We start from the raw sequence: 17,870 nt of genomic DNA, 5'->3' as shown, positions 1-17,870 counted from the left end.
TTTTTTTTTACAATAGTAGGGTTGTTCATTTTGATAAAAACCATTCCTACTTTTTCCAACTATTCTTACTACTTCATCTTCTTCTTACGGATTTAAGCCTTTTAACCAGGTTAGCTTTAGCAATTCAGCTATTCAGCATTCCCACGCATTTTTTGCAGTTTAATCTAATATTCCCACAATCAGACCATGTACACTGTAAGTGTTTTGTGGAGAAAAAAATGGTTTACTGTAAATGTTTATTTTCAATTTTTTATTAATATAACATATCATTTTTATCTGTTTTACTACACACAAAAACCTCTTCAACAATTATTGAAAACAACCAAGTGTCTTCAGTTACAAGACTTGGTTAGTTGCACTTCCACAATTTAGGTTACAGGATTGATTTTGTTGGTTTTGTTGTGCACGTCAATTCCTTAGAGCAATGACTGGACTTGTGCTGATCTTCATGAAGCTTTAGTAATTTCCTTCCAGAAAATATATGCTATGCTGTTTTTTTTATTTTAAACATTATTTCCATGCAAATACATCTCCTGGTTATCTACAGAGCATAAAGTGTTAATTAGCCTGAAAAATAGAATCAACTCAAGAAGGGTAGTTGGGATATTATGGCGTGCTGGGCCCTGCTGGCTTGTTTTATTTCTTTAAACATTTACTTTGAACATATCTGTTTTTTGCATCTTTTGACCAGGACTTTTCTTCTTTTAATGTTTTCCCTTGCATTTATTTTTGTCTCTTTCTCTCTTTCTAATGCACTGTCATTGTTTTCTGCACAGTACTGAATGTTGATGTGTAACCAGTAGTGTGTGTGAGATGACAGGCAGAGATTATACCATCAGGGTAAAAGCAGACACTCCTCTGGGCCAGTAAGCCGACCAGGCCACTCCATTCTAGGCCTGAGAACAACCTTTACAGCATGTCACATTGGTTTTCCTCACATATATTACTTGTGTTTGTTAAAAATAACTTTTGAATTCTTGAATTAATGTTTTGATCCTTAAGTCAATAGATTTGAATCCTGAAATCAAATAATATGTTTTTAGTTGTCTTGTTTTATTTTAGCTTTATTTTACAAGGAACCCCCTCATTGAGATTAACAATCTATTTTTCAAGCGTGTCCTCGGCGAGACCAAAGCAGTACAACCACACATACACACAGACTCAACATATAGAAAAACATTCAAAACGAAAGACAACTGAATCAGCACATTTTTCAAAGTCAATCACACTCCTAAATACTTCAGGCAAAACATTTACAGTCAGATGTGCCTGCCTCCAAGTCAAGTCTTAAAGGGGTGATAAAATGCAAAACCGATTTTACCTTGTCATAGGTAAATAACGACAGTTTAGTGGGTAAATAGGACATTCATGGAAAATCCAAATCCCATTGACACGCCTTTCCGCTGAAAATCTCCCATTTTGAAACTGCCGCTGAAAACGGGCGAATCACAACAAAGCTAAAAGATGACGTCAGGATCTCAAACCCTGTAGCTTTGTCAGGCCGCAAACATTTTACGTACAGGCCACTGACCTGAGACCAGTTACTAATAGAGCTAGCGTTAGGTCAGTTAGATATCCGACTGAGAACGCTGCTCGTGTACTTTGATGGGATTTACTAAGAAGAAAGTGTGAAATATTTTCCAGGATAATTACAATGAACCAGGGTTGTAAATGCAGTTTTTCCAGGCTGTACAGGGAATGGAGACACTTCTCATAGTCTTCCCAAGGAAGCAAACACTCGACGGGCATGGCTGAATTTTATAAGGAGATCCCTGTGAACTTTTCCCCCAAAGACAGTTTTCAAAACTTTGGACAATTTAAAGCAGGATTTGCTAAGCTGCTGTTGCTGTTCCGACTGCATGGTCATCCCAACCACAGGCTGTAAGTATGATTTCGTCGCTAACACTAACAATAGCAATGCTAAGGTATCCTGTAGCTAGCATAGGCTGAATGTGTGTTGATCAACTGTAATGGCCAAGGGGCTAACGTTTCATTTTCCTTTTTTTTATTTCAGATTACATCACAAGAACGACAAGACACGAAAGATGCATATTGACAAACAGATGCTCCGAGTGTGGCATCTCAGGGGACACAACTGTCTCATAAGACTTCACATATCATACAAGGTAACCTTTCTAATTATTCTTACAAAACCAGACGTCTTATGGTGTTTGTGTAGCATTGTGACTGGGTAGCATTTAGCAGAGCAGTGTTATCTAACAATGATACCATGATGAGTGAGTGACTTTTGTCAAATATGTGAGCCATTCCCAACACATCAGTGAACTATTTATAGAAGGAATAGAACTATTCATCTGTATTATCAGGGAGGCTGATAATACAGGGATGCCGGTGAAAATAATTTGGACAACTGGTAGGAATGTGTTTGTATACAAAAGGTATGACTGAATGCTAGATTGTGTGTTGAAGATGCCTTTTGCAGGTATATACACGTCCTATGAACTTTGTCATTCAACAAAACAAGTCTTTGTGTGTTGAAGATGCCTTTTGCAGGTATATACACATCCTATGAACTTTGTCATTCAACAAAACAAGTCTTTAGAAAAGGCAAATGTGAATGGGGGACAAATTGTCTGCAGAAACTGGTTTTGTTCAGTGAAGGAGTGAGACACGAGCAATGGTCTAGAGACATCAAGCCTAATGGCCGGCCATCAAAATGCAAATCATTTCAGTTTTAAGCTGCTCCAACTGTAAGGCACTTGTAACAACACTGGTTATAGTACAGCTTTGGCACAGCTTAGAGGTTGCTGTGAGTTAACTGGAGTATTTTGCTTGGTGTTTGTAAAAGGTAATACAGTTATGTTACAAAATGTGTGTTTTTTGTTTCAGGTTGTATCTTGCAGCCACAACGGAAGACAGCCAAGGGGAAACTAAAGTTCAGACGTCTGTTCCCAAAGGCCAAAAGGGGAGGTTACACTGTCAAAGAAGTTAAGACAGAGCCAACAATTTGTAAGTTTAAATATTTTTTTATTACAAACAAAAAATAAAAATTTGCATCATATAGGCACTGAACATAACTTTTCACACATTACAAACAACAAATCCGAGTGTGCAATGGTATAGGTGCTAAAAATGACTTTTCACACACAACAAGCTACGTCTTTGACCTGATGAGACTGGTGTTTGAGGAGATCATCCATGACCCCTTCCTTATCTGGAAGCAGTCTGGCAGATTCCTGTGCCCCGGGACCTGTGTGCTCAGCTCGACAGGCTCCCAATCCGACACACTGCCCTGAAGCATCCAGAAACTCCCTCCGTATACGCAGAACAACACGAGAGGGGATCACGACACGGACACTTCTTCCAAGAAAATCCCCAGTACCAGCTTACAAAAGTCCTATAAGCCATGTGTCTGCATTGCCTGCAAAGAGAACAGGGTGTAGTGGACAATCACATGTTTTATCTTTTAGATTTTGAAAGGATTGTTTTGAAAGTAAATAAAGTTTTTTATTTTGTTGTCTTGATAATACTGTGTTTTTGTAATAATGCTGAACCAATAATCAATGGGTATTGTTATAGAACTGCTAAAAGTGGCATCAAATTGGCCTCACCTTTCCATCCCTCTGATTCTCAACTGGCCATGGTCAACTCTGTAAATATTCATTGCATTTTGCAAAGAATATATATTGAGGCACACCAGTTGAAGGCCAGGATGGTGAATCATACAGGTTATCTCCTCAGGAATCTGGGTCATTCTTTTCATGACCTGGAAAAACAAACAATGAGCTTGTTATTTCATAATGTTGAATGAGCAGAAAGCATAAAATAGCTTGAGTAAATGTCTCTAGTTTTAGTTACCTGAGGTATTTAGTTGCACCATATATTTATATAGAGAGAAAATATATGGTGCCACACCATATATTTTCTCTCTTCTGGGGCATTTGTTCACAGTTTTCACAAGAACACCTAAGAAGGTTAATCTAAAAGTCAGATGATCTAATCAGCAGGATAGTAGTTCCAAGATAACATTTGACCTACTGACACAGTAATGCTTTAGACGTAGCATACAAACAGAAATAATGGTCTCCTGTCCAGCTAAATGGATGTCCTGTTGTAAGATAACATATTGCTACTACGTGTTAAATAATGTACGTAACTCATAATCACAATCAAAGAGACTTTCATTGTGAGCAGCTCTATGAACTGGCCACTAACTTCTCAGGCAACTGGACATCTTAACTGAAACTGCGAGGGTACAAGTTGTAAAATATTTGTCCGTGTGCAGATTAATAACTTATGTAAATGTAAATGTGCTGTATTTATATAGCGCTTTCCCAGTCTTAACAACTGCTCAAAGCGCTTTTACATCTACAGGAAACATTCACTATTCATACACTGTGGCCAGGGCTGCCGTACAAGGTGCCACCTGCTCATCAGATAAACATTCACACACATTCACACTCCAATGCGCAGCACCAGGGGCAACTCGGGGTTCAGTGTCTTGCCCAAGGACACTTCGACAATGACTGCAGGGGCGGGGATCAAACCACCAACCTTCCGATTGGTAGGCAACCACTCTACCACTGAGCCACAGCCGCAACTTATGTTGCTTACGATACTAAAAACAAGCCTAATACAAAGTTATTCTTAGGCTACAACACGGAAGTCTGATTCAGGCTCAAACAGATACCGTTCAACAGCTAAAGTCTTCATGCTATCGCCACCTTGAATGTTTTAGTGAGTGTTGTTGGTCCTATTGCACACCAACCAATCAGCGCGCGGCTTATTTAAATATTCATGAGCAGACCATAATTCAATTCAATTTTATCTATAGTATCATTTCACAACAAGAGTTATCTCGAGACACTTTACAGATAGAGGAGGTCCAGCCCACACTCCAGAATTTACAATGGCCCAACAGTTCAATTAGTTTCCTCCAGAGCAAGCAACAGTGCGACAGTGGCGAGGAAAAACTTCCTTTTTGGCAGAAACCTGGGACAGACCCAGGCTCTTGGTAGGCGGTGTCTGACGGGCCGATTGGGGTTTAGAATGAAGAGTGGAAATAACAAAAAATAGTAGTTTGTAGCAGTTCTTTGTAGTATTTCATGGCATAGCAGGGCACTGTGGGCATTACAAGGCACAGCAGAATGTAGCTTCCTGCCTCCCTCCAGTTTTATGATATTCTTGATTATATGATAGATAGATCTGACAACTATGACGAGAAGCAGGTGGGCCGAATTAGGCGGACGCTGCAAATCCTCACTCCCTAACAATATTAAATTCTATGTCCTAACTATAAGCTTTATCAAAGCATAACCAAGAGAGACAGGGTAAAGAGAGGAGCCTGGTCAGGCTAGAACTCTCCCCAACCGGATCGGGCTGTATGCCAAGTCTCCCTCTAGTTTTATTATATTCTTGATTATACGATAGATAGATCTGACAACTATGACGAGAAGCAGGTGGGCCGGGTTATGCGGACGCTGCAACTCCTCACTCCGTGAAAATTACCGGTCATCCAGGTTTTAATATCCTGAAGGCAAATTTGAAGTTTAGTTAACTGATTAGTTTAGTCCGGCTTGATTGATAGATATAGTTGAGTATCATCTGCATAACAATGAAAGTTTATGGAGTGTTTCCTGTAAAGGAAGCATTTATAAAGTGAACAGGATTGGACCAAGCACAGATCCTTGTGGGACTCAATGACTAACTTTGGCGTGCACTGAGGACTCATCGTTAACATGAACAAACTGAGATCAATCTGATAAATAAGACTTAAACCAGCTTAGAGCAGTTCCTTTAATGTCAAGTAAATGTTCCAATCTCTGTAATAAAATATAATGGTCAATGGTATCAAATGCAGCACTAAGACCTAATAACACCAGTACAGAGATAAGTCCTTTGTCTGATGAAATTAGGAGATCATTAGTAATTTTCACAAGTGCAGTCTCTGTGCTCTGATGAACTCTAAATTCTGACTGAAAATCCTCAAATAAGCTCTTGCTATGCAGAAAGTCACACAGCTGTTTCGCAACTGTTTTCTCAAAAATCATAGAGAGAAATGGAAGGTTGGATATAGGGTTATAGTTGGCTAAAACACTTGGATCAAGGTTGGGCTTTTTCAGAAGGGGTTTAATTACAGCTACTTTAAAGTGCTGTTGTACATAGCCTGTTAATAAAGACAGATTGGTTATATCTAGTAGAGAAGTGTTGACTAAGGGTAAAACTTCTTTAAGTAGCCTAGTTGGGATGGGGTCTAAGAGGCAGGTTGATGGTTTAGATGAAGAAATAATTGAATTAAATTGATAAAGATAGAGTGAAGCAAAGCAGTCTAAACATGTATCCGGTTTTATAGCTGTTTCTAAGGTTCCTGAGATTAGAGATAAGTAATTGTCAGTTAAAGACAGGTCTTGGTGAATTTTGCTTCTAATGATGTAATTTTATCATTAAAGAATATCATAAAGTTGTTACTACTAAGAGCTATGGGAATACTTGGCTCTGTGACCATGTGTCAGCCTGGCTACAGTGCTGAAAAGAAACCTAGGGTTGTTCATATTTTCCTCTATTAATGACGAGTAGCACGCTGGTCTGGCATTACAGAGGGCCTTCCTATACGTTTTAAGACCATCTTGCCAGATTAGACAAGAATTTTCCAGTTTGGTGGAATGCCAAATCTTCTTAAGTTTCCGCAATATTTGCTTTAATTTGCGAGTTTCAGTGTTCAGTGTTTTGTGAGCTAACCGTCTTGGTTTTATCATCTTCTTTTTTAGAGGGGCAACAGAGTCAGGTGTCATTTGCAGCAAGCCTGCTGCACTATCAACAAAATGATCAATTTGGGAGGGACTGAAATTAGCATAGGAGTCCTCTGTTACTTTGTGACTTGGTAATGAATTAAAAGCTGATGGAATCACATTCTTAAATTTAGCTACAGCACTAGCAGATAGACATCTTGTATAGAAGTTTTTGTCTAATGGCGTGTAGTTCACCAGCATAAACTCAAAAGTTATCAAACAGTGGTCAGATAACAAGGGATTCTGTGGGAACACTATTACATGTTCAATTTCAACACCATATACCAGAACAAGATCAAGGGTGTGGTTAAGACGTGAGTCGGTTTATGAACACTTTGAGAGAAGCCAATAGAGTCTTATAGAGAGATAAACGCAGTACTAAGGCTAACATTCTCATCGTCCACATGAATATTTAAATCCCCTACAATAAGCACTTTGTCCGTTTTGACTAAATTAGACAAAAACTCTGCATATTCAGATAAGAATTCAGAGTGTGGACCAGGTGCTTGGTACACTACAACAAATAGAACTGGCTGCAGTGATTTCCAACTTGGGTGTGAAAGACTAAGAACAAGACTTTCAAATTAGTTATAATTTAGTTTAGGTTTAGAGCTCATTAGTAGACTAGAATCGCAGATAGCTGCAAGTCCACTTCCTCGGCCTGTGCCTCGAGGAATGTGAGTATCAAAATGACTGGAAGGGGTGGATTCATTTAGACTAACATATTCTCCATCACCCAGCCAGGTTTCAGTAAGACAAAATAAATCAATATTAGAATCTGACATCAATTCATTTACTAGTACACCTTTGGAAGAGATCTGACATTTAAGAGTCCACATTTAATTCTCTTATTCTTTTGCACTATTGTACTTCTGGTTTTAATTGTTATGAGGTTTTCATGCACAGCTCCTCTTCTGTTTACCTTTGATTTAAATAATTTTAATGGTCGGGGGCCTGTGTTGGAATTTAAAATGTTATATGTGCTTAAACATTGTGTGTGATTTGCATTATACATTTAAGCTAAAAGGAAAAAGCATTATTTTCACATAAAAGAAGACCTGTTAGTCATGCATTAAGTTTGTTGTTCATGCATTAAGTTGTTTTACAATACTCTGTTCTATAACATAAGATGTTCTGGTACATTCTCCTAAATGTGTCTGCAAGTCCTAAACTGAGTGTCATAAACTTTCAGTCACATTCCAACTGAAAGATAACGAATAAGCACACAAACACATCACATCACTGTGACCTGGAGACCCCACCCTTTGTGAATAATACTAGGGGAGCAAGAGCCAAAGAGCCAGACAAAGGAAGGGGAGAGAGCTGTGACAGCTCGATCCAGGTAACTTTGTCCCAGGATATCCTATGTAATAAAAAGGATTCACATATCAACATCTGAGATTCTGACTACTAATTGACTGAACCCTGAGACCTGAGCAGGATTGAGCTCTAACAGCAGACACCGTCACTATGTGGTTTTGACTAGGTAACTCCTGGAATGGAGGAGCAGAGAAGTGTGTTACACTGCAACTCTGCGTAGGGTTTTGGGTGGGTAACTGCTGAAATAGAAGGGCAGAGAAGTGTGTTAAACTACAACTCTGCCTCCTGATCCCAACTCTGGATTGTCAAGGATTAGGTCCACTAATAAACTTGTCAAGATTTCTAGAAATGAGAGCTGCTCCATCCCAAGTGGGATGAATGACGTCTCTCTAAATCAGACCAGGTCTTCCCCAGAAAGACTGCCAGTGATCTACAAAGCCCACATCATTATCTGGACACCACCTCGATAGCCAGTGGCAAAATGACGACAGGCGGCTATACATGTCATCACTGGTTAAATTTTAAAATTATGTGACCTCTTGTTTTTGTACCTGTTGTACAGTTTTTATACTGTCAATTTTAAAACCCTTTGAATTGCCTCTGTGTATGAAAATGTGCTATATGAATAGAGTTACCTCACCTTACATAAAATGCAGTATCAACATGATTGCTGCCATCGAGACACACACACTTCTGTTTTAAATGTACTAGTAGCCTACACTGCTTGTTCTAAATGTGCCGATTGCTTGACCTGTGGTATTCCTGCTTGAACTTTCTCCTGTACCATTGTACACCAAAATTACTGCCAGAAGGACCCCCAAAGCACTTAATATGCAACTCCACTGCATAGCCTACAAGTGGACGAAGGTGGATGGATGTATAGCAGTCCCTCCAGGAGTTTGCGTGACTTTTTTTGAGCTTGTTGTGGCCGAAAATGCCTGATGTTGCGGGAGCTTTGCTAAAAAATTTCGATAGAAATTGCAATGTTGTTTGCAGGACAAACCCATCTGTAAAATTCTGTTTATAATAGTATTCATTTATATATTTATTCAGTACATATCCATGTCCTAAACTTACGGAACCATTGTATATCCTGCACTCACTGCTATTGCACTTCTGGTTAGACCTAAACTGCATTTCGTTGCCTTGTACCTGTACCTGTGAAATGACAATAAACTTGAATCTAATCTAATCTAATCCAATCTAATGTTTGTTGCGGGTGACAGAGCAAGTTGCAAAAACAAATTGGAAATTTTCTTTGGTATAGTTTTTTAAAAATAAAAAGGAAACTTGTTTTGGGGAGAATGAAATTACTCTAGGCTGTGTTTTCCTAGGAAACTTACCAAAAAAGCTCAGGATGCTGCAAATGTTATTATAGTATAATATGAAAATGGCTGGTGGATTTAAGACAAAACATAATACTTTATAGAATGAATCAAATTTGAACATGTCTGTCAGTGGCTTGTTGATCTTTACGCTAGCCATGTTTCCATCCACACATTTTTATCAGAATTAAGTGACATTGAATTAAAAATGTCTTCTGGAAACACAATAAAATCAATGGAATTTTATGAATATTGACTCAAAGGAAATACGTTTGTTCTCATTGGATTTTATCTTGATCGATATACGGGTTATGTGATAAACAATGGAAAAGTTATCTGCCGAATAAATAATGAATTGTGATTACGTTTTAGGTTGTTTTATGGTTGCATCCCGCTACAAAACAAAGTAGAAGAAGTTTTAGTTAATTTCCGCCAATTATTTCCACTCTGCCTGCACACATGGCGGGTGTAAACAAAGACAGATGTTAGTGGATAAACGAGGAGAGGAGATTTTTTAAATTTAATTTAACAGGAACTTGCTAAGAGAAATGGCAGACAAAGGTTATGACAAGCCGTGGGACATCCTGCGGAGTAAATGGAAGGCACTCGAACCGTGGGACTTATCTCAAAAACAGTTGTCTCGCAGCGGTGCCGGAGGGAAAATAAAAGCTAAGTTGAATCTGCATCATTATAGCAACGTGGTGATAGTGTCATTATTTTCTTTTAATATGTTGCTATCAGCTGGTACATACGTAAGCACTATTACATCTTGGTAGACAGCCCAATCCATTTTGTTTAGAAAAACTTTGTTCCCAAATGTTTGCTTGAATGTTTTATGAGTCAGTGCGAAAATGAATAGAAACACCTTAAAATGTCCAATATCAATTCGATATAATACATTTGATCGCAAAACAGCATGTGACGTTGTTACTCACAGGTTTTTATTCATTTTAAAGCCGTTGGATGGAAACACACTTTCACCAGCTTTATTCACATGAGTTTTGTTTTAACAAACTTCAGATAATTCGATTGACAAGTGGATGGAAACGTAGCTATTCTTAGTTAGTTTACTATCCTGGGATGGGACACACATTCATACAGTTTGATAAAGTACTTATTCGACTTTAACTCATCATTGCACCAACAATAACAAACTTAATTTAGGTAATCTCTGTTTTTTCCTGCATCAGTCGTGTGTGTGTGTGTGTGTGTGTGTGTGTGTGTGTGTGCGTCAGTCACTGGGGGAACTCAGCAGCCCCGCCCGCTGCAGAGAGCCGACAGGATTGAAACAGCGGCCGCTTTAAGCAACATCAGAGTGAAAAATCGTTACAGTGTACATTAATGTTAAAATGTATACAGTTGGCAGGACGGTCTGACAGGTTTTGCACGGTCTTTTGCTGTACATTTTGTTTTAAATGTGAGCTGTTCGAGTCACACACGTATCATTAAACAAGGAAATGAATATGGCCACGTACGTGTGACGTCAACCCGTTCTCACTCCAGCTTGGTCATTGGCTCTCAGAGTCACATACTGATACAGAGTCTGGCACGGGGGACTGCTGGGTTTGGTTGAAGTTGCGGGAAACTCCGGTTATTGGTCAAATTTGCAAATAAAGTTGCAGTGATTGGTCAAAATTGCAAGTCACGCCAAAGTCAGGGTGGATTGGTTGAATTGCGTAAATTGCCGCGTTCGTGACATCACAAAATCCTGGAAGGACTGGTATAGCCTACTACTGACTTACTGTGTAGGCCTACTCCTACTTCAGAGGAATCATTGTAGGCTACTACTACATTTACCTGACAGAGAACGTTGCAAAATCACAATGTACTCACAAAATATCACAATTAAATTAGTTGTAATAGGGCACCTGGTTAATCAGCTGGTAGAGCGGGCGCCCATATAGAGTTTACTCCCTGACGCAGGGACCCGGGTTCGATTCCGCTGCATGTCATTCCCCCTTCTTTCTCCCCTTTTATGTCTTCAGCTGTCCTATGAAAATAGGCCTAAAATGCCCACAAAAAAACAATATAATGTGGAGGAATCACAGACACTTGCCTCATGGACTGATGGCGGAGTGTCATGCACCACCCACTCCGGCTTGTTATGAGAGCAATCAACAAATATCTGCATTAATCAACCACCAGACCCGGACCGAGTAGAGAGACAGACTCACAAAGAAGTATTCAGTCGGCTCTGAAATGTGAGTGTGTGTGCTGCTTGAGTGAGAGATGGCATATTAAAACTTTTTTTCAACAATATTGCATGTTGATATCCCCACAGTCAGCATTAAATGATGGCAGTGCTGTCTCATCTCATCATATACAGTGGCTTAGAAAGTTTACTCACCCATGCTAAAGTTGATTAAAGGAGGGAAAAAAAATCATCTTCTGAAAATCGATCTTAATGCCTTAATTCTAAACATTTAGGAAAATCCAACCTTTTAAGGACACCAATTTTCTTTGTGAATGAATAATGTATTGTAAATAAATAAATGTTCTTCCATAAAATACAGGGGCCGTTAGTAAACACTGCCCTAATTCCTATAGAGACAGGCACATTTTTATTTTTAAAGTTATTAAATTAAACTAACCCCATATCATCAAATACCCTTTGCCATACCTAGAGTTTGGCATGTTTTTATTTCATTTTAGATTAGATGATCTTATGGAAAGCATGCCTCTCTCTATTTGGTGAAGGGTATGTAATGATATAACATGTGAAGCCACTAGAGGGCTCTGTCTCAGTGGTTGTCAATATGAACAGTTGCTCCAGCACATTCTAACTTCATTCAGTGTACAGCCTGAAACCAAGGTTGTTAAATGTGTATTATAGGGATAACATGTAAAATGTAAATAGACTGGATTTATATAGTGCTTTTCTAGGCTAATCAAAGCTCTTTTACATAGAACAGACACCATTCAGCATTCACACCCATTCACACACTGTGGCCGAGACTGCCGTACAAGGTGCCACCTGCTCATCAGATAAACACTCACAAACGTTTACAGTCTGATGACGCTGCATCGGGGTCAACTCGGGGTTCAGTGTCTTGCCCAAGGACACTTCAACATGGGACTGTAGGGCCAGGGATCGAACCACCAACCTTCCAACCGCTCTACCACCTGAGTCACACAGCCGCCCTGAAAAGCGGTGAACACTTTTTTCCAACGTGGCCCCTGAGAACAGGACATTCAACACATGGAAACACATACAGCATAAGTATCTACTATACTACTGTAAAAAAGAAGAAAAAACTACACATCAAAAGTTCCAAAATGCACCAAAAACCAACAAATTACCCAGTACCCAGTCCAGTCTATTTTCCTATCTATTGTATTCCGCAAGTAGACCCTAACTTTATGTTTAAAATGCCCTTTTGTTTCTACCAATTTTAATATTAAGTGGAGGATTATTCCATAAAATAATACCTTTTTTTTTAAAGGTTTTCTTTCTTCACTATTTCACACGTCACCATATGAACGGACACTAGCCCTAATCTCATGGGCATGTTGAGTGTGCACCACCAGAATCTGAAATCTCAAATACTTTGGGGCTACACCACTAATGTTGTACATACTGTATGACTGAGTTTAATTTGTTCAACTTTGGCCTTTTGGAATTAAAATACCCCCCCCCCCCCCCCCCCCCCCCCCCCCCCCCCCCCCCCCCCCCCCCCCTCCTCATCACATATCCTTCACCTTTACATAGCCATGGGGAACTTTCCATTAGATCATCCCTCATTGCAAATTAAACCAGCTATTAAACTAAGTGAAATAACACCATGCCAATCTCGGTGTGTGGTGAAGAGTATGTGACGATGTAGTGGGGTATTTTAATTCCAAAGGCCAAGGGAACTTTAACAGGATTCATAGTATCCTGGATCAATGAAATAACTGGCCTTTAAAAAAAAAATGTTGACTGCCTCTATGGGAATTTAACATAGGGGTGTGTATACTTATGCCCCCTGTATTTTAAGGAAGAACATTTATTTATTTACAATCCATTATTCAGTCACAAAGAAAATGTGTGTCCTTAAAAGGTTGGATTTTTTACATTTTTTGAATAAAGGCATTAAGAGCAATTTCCAAAAGATGTCTTTTTATTGCTCTTTTTAATCAACTTTAGCATGGGTGTGTAAACTTATTCAAACCACTGTTTAGAGGAAGTTTAAAGCAGGATAGCGCATGAACCTAGCAAGCCAGTAGGCTAGGCTAAACCCCGCAATTGTGGACAAGACAGCTGATCAGTTAGCACATTTGTCCCCTGGCAATGTTGTTAAAACCGGGGTCCGTGACACATTTAAAGTGCAACGACGCTACAGGCTGAAGAGTTTTCTTGGTCAGAACATTTGGACTGTACGGCGCACTCAGAGCTGACCGTTAGCAATTAGCCTATATGAGAAAGACAGTAGTCTACGGACGGCTGCTTTTTTGATAGGACTAATGATGTTTCTTATCAGCCACCTGCACTGCTGTCACAGCGACTGTATGTTTGCCCTGTCTTGGGTCTTTGTCATGTACATGCGTGGAACCACAAGGTATAACAAGAATTAAGGTTTAAAAATGTATTTAGCAACCATGCTTCTCATAATTCCTGACTCCAATCATGCAAATCGTGTTTACTCTTATACGCGTAAAATAATTCATGTATAAATCATGTAACGACCCGGTTACTTTCTTGACGAACACATTTCTTTCTGTAGCCTCACTGGAGTTAACATGGCTCTCCATCCAGACATAGATAACATTACTACCAACCAATCAGGTCTCTCTCTGTCGCCACCGCGGAAATAAACGACTAATCAGCTCTTTGAGTGGTTCCAGTGATACGGCCCGGAGAACCAATCAGCTGGCTGTCTGGATCTGCTGGGGAAACGAAGGACCATTCAGCTGTCTGTCTGGGCTTCACGGAGTGACTGCCGGACCAATGAGCTGTCTGTCTGGCTGCACCTAGGGGGTGAGCGTCTGCCTAGGCCCAATCAGCGGCTCAGTGCTGCCTGCCGGTGCCGGGAACTGGTGGTAAGGAGCCGCTGCAGCGTCAGGATCGGACCGTGAACCCGGAGACGGTACACATTGAGGCGAAAAGGAGACACAGGTGAGTCCGAGGATGTGCGAGAGGCCTGGCTCCGGCGGGAGATGTTTTGAAATGGCAGCGGCGGGATTGATGTCGCGGCGGAACGGCGAGTTGTGGTGTCGTTTTCTCTACCGGGGGATATGCTGATAGACAATAGAGCGGCTTTGCTTTGCTATTTATTGATGCAGGCTGACATGTTGTCGACCAGTTAGCCGTCGCCTCAAACTGTTAATTTACATTTAATGGTCTGGAGTCGCAGCAGAAACATTTTTTGTTATCTAAACCATAGCCTGCGGGTTGTGTTTGGACAATAACCGAACTGTTAACGGAGATATTGTGGTAACATTGTGATGGAAACCTTGCGCGGAATGCCTCCAATCCGTTTCATTGTTTGATCCAGAGTCTCTAGGGGTTAACAGACTGGAGAAAGAGCCAGGGTCCTCCAAATACTTGTTTACGCTCATTTAAAGAGCACCGGGATAAGATGAGACGATAGATCGGTTTTTATTGAAGCAAAACGGTATGAAGTGTCGGATAAAAATGCGCTATGAGAAGGCCGGGGTCGCTGATGGCTCTCAGCAATTAGGTAGAAAAAAATTGAAATGCATCAGCCATTTACGTAAAGACTCTACTGGCTCCATATGCACCTAAATGGCTGCCTGGCGCCTGACAGCATAACCAACATTTTACTGTAGGGGCAAGGCTTTATTCAGGCCAAGCGGCTGGATGTTTCCTGAGCGGTGGATTAACGGAGGTAGATGTCTTGATGACGCTAGAGACCAAACGGGAATCAATATTTAATGTGTGCTGCCTGTTATTCTGCAGTACAAGGACCTCATTTTGTGTGTTGTTCATTATAATTGGCCTTTCCTTAGTTGCTGCACCGCTCCTCAAGATTAGCATGCAGATTGATTCACTGCTATCCATGTCTTTGTGATTGTATTGTATTGTATAGTACCCAACTTAATTTGAATTGCCTGTACAGTCATTTTAAGATGGAGTGGTTATATCAGGTGATATTCCAAGACAAATGCAGGAATGGTGCATTTGAAGTTCCTTGGATACTAAAAGCTTGGGCAACAAAAAGTTTTTTGTCACAGGAAAACAGTCTGTTGGAACGAAGAAATTGACCAACGGCAGGAAGTTGATTGTCATTGCTTTGTCATTTGTTGCCTTGAAACCTTCATCCCTCTAACTTTCCTCAATGTATCCCTTTCAACTGTTTGTTCCTGGTCCTGTCTTCTCTAGGCAACACATTATTTGTATAACACATTACCACAACAAAGCAATTCAGAGTGCTTTAAACAGGAAACTCAAAATGAAGGATGTTGTGCTTCCTTTACAAATCTCCATCTGAGCGTGGACGTAGCCTTTGGTTCTGAGATAAAAGTTGGCAGACCTCGATACACTCAGCCCTCTACTCACATAGTGATAGTGGGTCTGTATGAATGAAAGGTCCCTGCTGTTAAAGCGTGTGAATGAACTGTAGTATTCTCAATGATGGAGTCTTTCCTCTTCCTATTTCCAGCTCAGAGTCCCATGGCAGCCCCAGTAGCATACAAATGAAAACTGCCATTCCGATATGACAGACCTTTACTGTACTTGTTGAGGATTGTAGCGTAGTTTTTGATGAATATGCAATTAGTGCAATTACCGTTCAGTGTTTTTTAATCACGTTTTAGCAGGTCCTTATTGAAACAATGCCAGGTATGATTAGCCTAATTTAGTTTATAACATGTCCCATGAATTGTAAAGGGATTTTCAACTGGTTGTGCTCCTTTTTTAATACAGTGTACAGCTACTATAACACCAGACCCAAATGGAATTTTATTTTACAGTTTTTAGTGGTGATCAAAAATAGAAGTATGTCTGTACTGTTTTTTTGCTCGGGGTGGCGATGTGTTCACCAAAAAACAATTTTTGTGTGAGATCTGCGGAAGATTTTGCGGAATTTTGTGGCAGCAGTTTCCACGTGGCTCCACACACCAACAATGTTGATGATGGCGATAATGAAAGATCAGCTGATGATTAATTTTAAATATCAAAATATATTATAAACAAACCTTTTTTTATAAGCAATCCTTAAATTAAGTTATTAAAGAAGAATTGTGCATAAAGATATGTGATCAAGGGACATTTATCATTGAAACAAACATGTTAATGTTTGACAAAATATGGACTCAAGACACTTTTTCCAAATAAAGTATTGTTGGCAGTCAAACGGCAGAAAATGTGTACTGTGAAATCAGCTGATGTAGTTTTGACTTTTGGTCTTTCAAGCACTTAAAGTAGCCTAACATTAAATATTTGTGACTAAACAAGCAACAATATTGATTGATTGATTGATATCTTTATTTCGAACATGCAAGAGAAAGTATATACAAATAAAATAAAAAATAATAAAAAGAAATAATAAAACAATGTTTAAAAAAATTGGAGAGAAAAGCAACAAAGTACCCTTCTTTCCTGTGTTTACATACCTCTATCACATGTGCGAAAAGGAGTAGGAAGAAGTAAAACTTATGTACTCCTACCCCTTTAATTCTTGCATTCCTTTAATTTACAATAATTATAATTCTGTTGCTATATATATATATATAAATAAACAAAACAAAAAACACAAACAAAACTTTCTACAGTGCTTCTTTATACCTTCTGAAAATAATTTCTTTGTACATTTTTTTGAAAAGGAATATGTTTGGGCATTGCTTTAGGTTCTTATTTAGTTTGTTCCACAATTTAACTCCGCAAATTGATAAACATAATCTTTTCCTTGATGTTCTACATCTATTAGTCTTAAAATTTCCTCTTCCCCTTAAATTGTACCCTCCCTCCCTTTCAGAGAACATCTTTTTTATATTCCCAGGCAATAGGCTATTTCTTGCTTTGAACATGAATACTGCAATTTGATATTTAATTAAATCATGGTATTTTAGCAATTTAGACATTAGAAGTAATGAATTTTGATGATCCCGAAATCCGGCGTTGTGAATGATTCTTATTGCTCTTTTTTGCATAATGACTAGTGGCTGTAGTGAGTGTTGATAAGTGTTTCCCCAAACCTCTACACAGTAATTCAAATAAGGTAACAGTAGTGAGCAGTATAGGATGTGAAGTGATTTGGGATCCAGAATGTGCTTAGCTCTTGCTAGGACTGAAATACTTCTGGACAGTTTGGTTTTGATGTGTTTTATGTGAGGCTTCCAGCAAATCTTGTCATCTATGATCAATCCAAGGAATTTATTTTTATGTACTCTTTCTATGTTAACCCCCTCTATCTGTATCTGTGCTTGATGCTTTGACTTACAGTTTCCAAATACCATTAATTTAGTTTTACTCAAATTTATTGATAACCTGTTTATGTCAAACCATTGTTTTATTTTCTTGAATTCTAAAGTGATT

The 17,870-nt window shown here is 39.3% G+C and overlaps 1 protein-coding gene and 1 long non-coding RNA gene across 3 annotated transcripts in view; one reads left to right on the top strand and one right to left on the bottom strand.

Moving 5' to 3' along the window:
* Positions 1 to 56: 56 nt before the first annotated feature.
* The window catches only part of LOC117956403, a 26,634-nt gene continuing 8,820 nt past the window's right edge, over positions 57 to 17,870 (bottom strand). The window contains exons 2-3 of the long non-coding RNA XR_004659249.1: positions 13,742 to 13,748; positions 57 to 164 (exon numbers count right to left, since the gene is read on the bottom strand). This is a non-coding gene — a long non-coding RNA (uncharacterized LOC117956403). The remainder of the gene's footprint in view (positions 165 to 13,741; positions 13,749 to 17,870) is intronic.
* The window catches only part of gatad2b (GATA zinc finger domain containing 2B), a 57,157-nt gene continuing 53,554 nt past the window's right edge, over positions 14,268 to 17,870 (top strand). Inside the window, exon 1 of one of the 2 annotated variants that reach the window (XM_034891416.1) lies at positions 14,268 to 14,489. The gene's annotated coding sequence lies outside the window, so the exon portion shown is untranslated. The remainder of the gene's footprint in view (positions 14,490 to 17,870) is intronic. The other variant, XM_034891418.1, reaches the window with a different exon arrangement.

The sequence above is a fragment of the Etheostoma cragini genome, chromosome 14 (genome assembly GCF_013103735.1).
Source record: "Etheostoma cragini isolate CJK2018 chromosome 14, CSU_Ecrag_1.0, whole genome shotgun sequence".
NCBI lineage: Eukaryota > Metazoa > Chordata > Actinopteri > Perciformes > Percidae > Etheostoma > Etheostoma cragini.
Note: the sequence above shows the minus strand (reverse complement) of the source record. Positions and strands in the feature narration are given on the sequence as shown.